We start from the raw sequence: 6000 nt of genomic DNA on the forward strand, positions 1-6000 counted from the left end.
TATTGAAGGCTCTTAATACCACCTTTATATCCCTCATCCCTAAACAAGATGTGGCTCAAACTCCTGACAGGTTCAGACCCATTGCCTTATGCAATGTGGTCTACAAGATTATATCCAAAGTTGTGGCCAATAGACTCAAACCTCTTCTTCCCACCCTGGTGTCAGTTGAACAGTCTGGATATGTGGAAGGAAGACAAATCCTCGATAACATCATTCAAGCTCATGAGGTGGTGCACTCATTGACAATCAATAGGAAAGCAGGAATGATCATGCAATTGGATATAGCAAAAGCTTATGATAAGCTGAATTGGAACTATATTAGAAAAGTTCTCACAGCTTTTGGGTTTGATCATAACTGGATCAGATGGGTAATGGCCCTAGTTACTTCTCCCAGTTTTTCTATCCTTGTCAATGGTTCTCCCTTGGAGACTTTTACTCCTTCAAGAGGCCTCAAGTAGGGAGATCCACTCTCTCCCTTTCTCTTCATACTCATGATGGAAGGACTGGGTCGAGCGATCAAGCAAGCTAAATTAGTTGGTGAGGTCAAGGGTATCCAACTTTCTGAAGATGGCCAGGCCTTAACTCATCAACAATTTGTTGATGATACCATGCTGCAGGGTATCCCCACGGTCAAAGAAGCTCTAGCTTATAGGCAAATCCTGAGAGACTTTGCTATGGCTTCAGGTATGGAAGTTAATCTCTCCAAATCTAAGATTTTTTTCTTTAATACTCACATTGCTATTCAGAGAAATATTTCCAGAATTTTGGGCTTTCAAAGGGAGTCCCTCCCTTCAAAATATTTGGGAGTTCCTCTAACAGCCAAGCCTTTACACAAGAGCATCTGGGAGCCAGTGATTAACAAACTACAAGATAAAATCAAGAAATGGACTACCAGATCTTTAAATTTTGCTGGTAGGTTAATGTTAACCAAGGCGGTCCTACAATCAACTCTTGTCTTCATGCTATCTACTCTTCCAGCACCAAAAGGAGTCCTGCACCAACTCAGAACCATTCAAAGAGATTTTCTTTGGGGAAAGGGGGGAGAATGAAAGAAATGGGCCTTGGTAGCAAGGGAAAAAATCTGCAAACCTAAAATCTACAGGGGGCTTGGATTGGATGATCCTGATATTCTAAGCAGGGTTTTAGGAGCTAAATTATGGTGGTGATGGGTTAAAGACCCAAAGGCTTAGTGGACAATGATCTGGAAAGAAAAATATGCCAAAACTTGGCTAAAAAATGATCTCATAAGAATGTCAGGACATAGAAAGGGCTCATACCTTTGGAATAAGGCCTGGGATAATAGGGACTTAGTCCAAGGAAACAACTTCTGGGAAATCAGAGATGGAAATCTAGCCCTATTCTGGGAGGATAGATGGCAACAAGAACCCATATTGTTCAAAGATGACTAGAGGGATCTCAAGGATGAAATAGAAACCAAAGGGTTATCTAAAGTAAAAGACTTTTGGGATCAAGCCAACAGTAATGGAAAATGGAGAACCTGGGGAAACTTGGATTTTAGGGAGGACAACCCCCTAAAAGCTAAAGCAGAGACTCTACAAAAAATGTTAGACCAAAGGAAGATTCTAAAGTCAGAGGGGCAAGATCAGCTAAGATGGGGCTACAAGAATGAGGGGGCCTTTAATCTCAAGGAAGCAAAACTCATTCTCCTTGACTTGAACACACAAGCTCCGAACAAGATTTGGCTTGAACTATGGAGACACCGAGGCTGGATGAAAATCAAACTATTCATGTGGCTGGTTCAACATAGGAAAATTCTAACCTGGGATAACATTAGGAAGAGGGGTATGTTGGGGCCTTCCAGATGTCAGCTCTGTGAAGCTCAAGAGGAAACTATGGAGCACCTTCTCAACAATTGCATTTTCACCTGCAGTTTGTGGGATTCTTTTGCCACCATTTTGTGCCACACTGACAGAGACAAAAGGAATATCATCAACACCCTAAACAATTGGAGAAGAAACTTTTTAGATAATGAAGTTCTTGGCTTAGCATGGGCCATCTTCCCAAGTTTCATCATCTGGAATGTTTGGAAAGAAAGGAACAACAGAATCTTCAAGAATGAAAAGAGGCCATCCCAACACATTTTTAAGTTGATCTTAAAACAACTCAAAGAAACTGTTGGCACCATTGTGAGAAATCTTCCTAAGAACCCTCCTTCTACTGTTGATTTGAGAATTCTCTGTGATTTAGGTATGCAGGATCTTACTCCTCAGGGACTAGAAAGGAAAGTAATCTCCATGGTGTCTGAGCAAGATTTCTGGCATCCTCCCCCCAAGGGATTTTTGAAATTCAACATTGATGGGGCTTCAGAAGGCAACCTGGGCACTGCTGGTTATGGAGGTGTGTTAAGGGATGAGAAAGGAAGTGTCCTTTGCATCTTCCATAGTCATTTAGGAAAAGCCACCAATAACATGGTGGAATTGATGGCTATGGAACAATGTTTAGATCTCCTGAAACAGGAAAACTGACAAAATGTGATAGTTGAGGCTGATTTTGAGCTTATCATCAACTCGGTCAAAAGGATTAGCTGGGGAACCAAGCCAGAAAAAGTTTCAAAGAACTGGAGGCTGATCCAGGGCTTTCAATGGATTCAGATTCACCTCCAGAGCCTTCGTACAGTCAGTTTTAAACATGTTCGAAGGTCGGCGAATAAAATGGCGGATCTTCTAGCCAATCAAGGTGTTATTAGCACACAGAACAGGATTGTGTTGAACTGGAAAGAGCTGCCTCCGAGTAGGATAAAAATGATTTGTCATGAGCAGGCAAAAGAAGATAGAGTCGTGTTTCGAAGGAGAGCCCTGGATATGGATCCCAGGTGATTTAGACAATCCGTTTAGTAGCCAGTCGGATGGCTCTGATTCTGAGAAGTTGGGCAGTTTGGGGGGAGTCTCTTCTTCCCTCAGTTCCGGAAGAAAAAACACATCGGAAAGCAATCTCGACGGCCACAATACCATGAGCTTTCCGTCCGGGTTCGGAATACCAGGTGGGGGACGGTTTTCCGGCGATCGCAGGCCTCGCGGGCAGAAAACAGTTTTTTCCAATTTTGAAGCGATCACATACAGAGTGCAACACGTGGCGGTGGGGTTGGTTTGAAAACTGCCCTCATCGCACACTAATGTTTAGAGACATTGGTCGATGCGATATGATCGTCGGCTGTTGGATCATTCCCAGTGGATTGACAGCTGGGAATGATCAAGCTAGTTGGTGGTCGGGATGGGTAAGGGTCGCGCTTCTTACCATTGCGAAATAGTCCTCTGCCGTTGGATTGGGTATGCTGGATCAATGGTGAAGATCAAAGGGTCAGGTTGCTTGGTTGGCGGGAAGTGCGCTTGTCCTCTATTATTGGCAGATTGGAAAAGTGGGTGGGTGTCCTTAAGTCAAAGCCAGCTCAACATTCCCGTGAATTGATGGGACTCTCACTTTTGACTTTGGTTTAGTTCATAGTTTTGGTTCCGCTTCCGATTCCTTTTTGTTCAGCCTTGTATAACTTTTTTGAATTTAGAAGTTGGGTGTTTTGCCCGTTTTCGGTTGGGTTTTCAGGTCCCTCCCTTGATCCACAACTCCTTGTGGATTGATGTAATTTATGTATATCATTAATGAAATAGAAGGTCCTACTATTGCTTTAGCAAAAAAAATAAGGTTCATATTCCTAGGGTTAATATTATTCCCTTAGGTTTATAATCCCTTGGTCAACCACTGTCAATCATGGTCAACCTTGGTCAACCATGTTTTATAAAATCAAACATGGTCATCCATTGTCAACCATTTTCAACCATGGTCAAACGTCACATTGTGACAAAGATTGTCTTGATATGAAAATAAACCATGTTTAAGTGTGGTTAACCATGGTCCAACATTGCATTGTGACAAGGATTATCTCAATATGAAAATCAGCCATGGTTAACCATGTTTATTTTAGTGTTTATAATATTAATCTTAGGGTTTACATACATTTGGTTTATAATATTAGTCCCTTTAGTTTAATATTATTCCCTTGGAGTTTTAGTATTAATCCCTTGGGTTTACTATATCAATCAATTAGGTTTATTATTCCCTTGGGTTTATAATATCAATCATGGTCAACCATGGTCAATCACAACCAACCATGGTCAACCATGTTTATTTTAGGGTTTTTAATATTTGTCTTCGGGTTCATATACCTTTGGTTTATAATTTTTATCCCTTGGGTTTATAATATTGATCCCTTAGGTTTATTAATATAAGGGTTCATATTCCTAGGGTTTAATATTCTTCCCTTAGGGTTTATTTTTTTTAGGGTTTGATTGTCTCAATATTCCTAGGGTTTAATATTAGTCCCTTAAGGTGTATTTGTTTTAGGGTTTGATTGTCTCAATATGAAAATCAACCATGGTCAAACATGGTCTAATGTCACATTACGACAATGATTGTTTCGATATGAAGATCAATCATGGTCAACTATGGTCCAACATTGCATTCTAACAAGGATTGTCTCCATATGGAAATCAACCATGGCCAACCATGTTTATTTTAGGGTTTATAGTATTAATCTTAGGACTTACATACCTTGGGTTAATAATATTAGTCCCTTAGGTTTAATATTATTCCCTTGGGTTCAGAATCCATACTTTGCATTGTGACAAATATTGTGTGAATATCAAAATCAATCATTGTATCAACCATGGTCCAACATCGCATTATGACAAAGATTGTCTTAATATAACAATCATGATAAACCATGGTCAACCTTGGTGAACCATGGCCAGCCATTTTTTATAAAATCAAACATGGTATTCCATGGTCAATCATGGCCAACCATGATCGAAAGTCACATTGTGACAAAGATTGTCTTGATATTAAAATCAACCATGGTTAAGCATGGTAAACCATGGTCCAACGTCGCATTGTGACAAGGATTGTCTTAATATGAATATCAACCATGGTAAACCATGCATATTTTAGTGTTTATAATATTAATATTAATGTTTACATACCTTGGGGTTTATAATATTAGTCCTTTTGGTTTAATATTATTCCCTTAGGTTCATAATCCCTTAGGGTTTTAGTATTAATCCCTTGGGTTTATAATATAAATCCCTTGGGTTTATAATATCAATCATGGTCAACCATGGTCAAATTTCGCATTTTGATAGAGATTGTCTCAATATGAAAATCAACAATGGTCAACCTTGGCCCATTGTCACATTGTGACAAAAATTTTCTCGATATGAAAATCAGTCATGGTCCGACGTTGCATTGTGACAAGGATTGTCTCTATATGGAAATAAACCATGGTCAACCATGTTTATTTTGGGGTTTATAATATTTATCTTAGGGTTAATATACGTTGGGTTTATTATTTGCTTGGGTTTATATTATCAATCCCTTTGGATTATTAATCTAGGGGTTCATATTCCTAGGGTTTAAAATTATTCCCTTAGGTTTATAATCCCTTGGGTTTTTAGTATTAATCCTTAGGGTTTATTATAATCTTGGGTTTTTATTATCAATCATGGTCAACGATGTTTTATAAATTCAATAATTCTCACGCATGTTCCAACGCCGCATTGTGACAAATATTGTCTCAATATGAGAATCAACCATGGTCAACCATGTTTTATAAATTCAAACATGGTAAACTATGGTTGAACATCACATTGTGACAAATATTGTCTTGATATGAAATTCAACCATGGTCAACCATACTCCAATGTCACATTGTGACAAGGATTTCCCCAATATGAAAATCAACCATCACTAACCATATTTGTTTTATTGTTTATAATATTTATCTTAGGGTTTATATACCTTGGGTTTATACTATTTTTCCGTTGGGTTTAATATTATTCGCTTGGGTTCATAATCCCTTGGGGTTTTAGTATAATCCCTTAAGGTTTATTATCTTGGTCCCTTGGTTGACAAAGATTATCTTGATATGAAAATCAATCATGGTCAACCATGGTCCAACATCACATTCTAATAATGATTGTCTCAATATGGAAA

This window comes from Pinus tabuliformis, chromosome J (assembly GCF_031772625.1).
Source record: "Pinus tabuliformis cultivar Carrire ecotype Pingquan chromosome J, CPIR1, whole genome shotgun sequence".
NCBI classification, from domain to species: Eukaryota; Viridiplantae; Streptophyta; class Pinopsida; order Pinales; family Pinaceae; genus Pinus; species Pinus tabuliformis.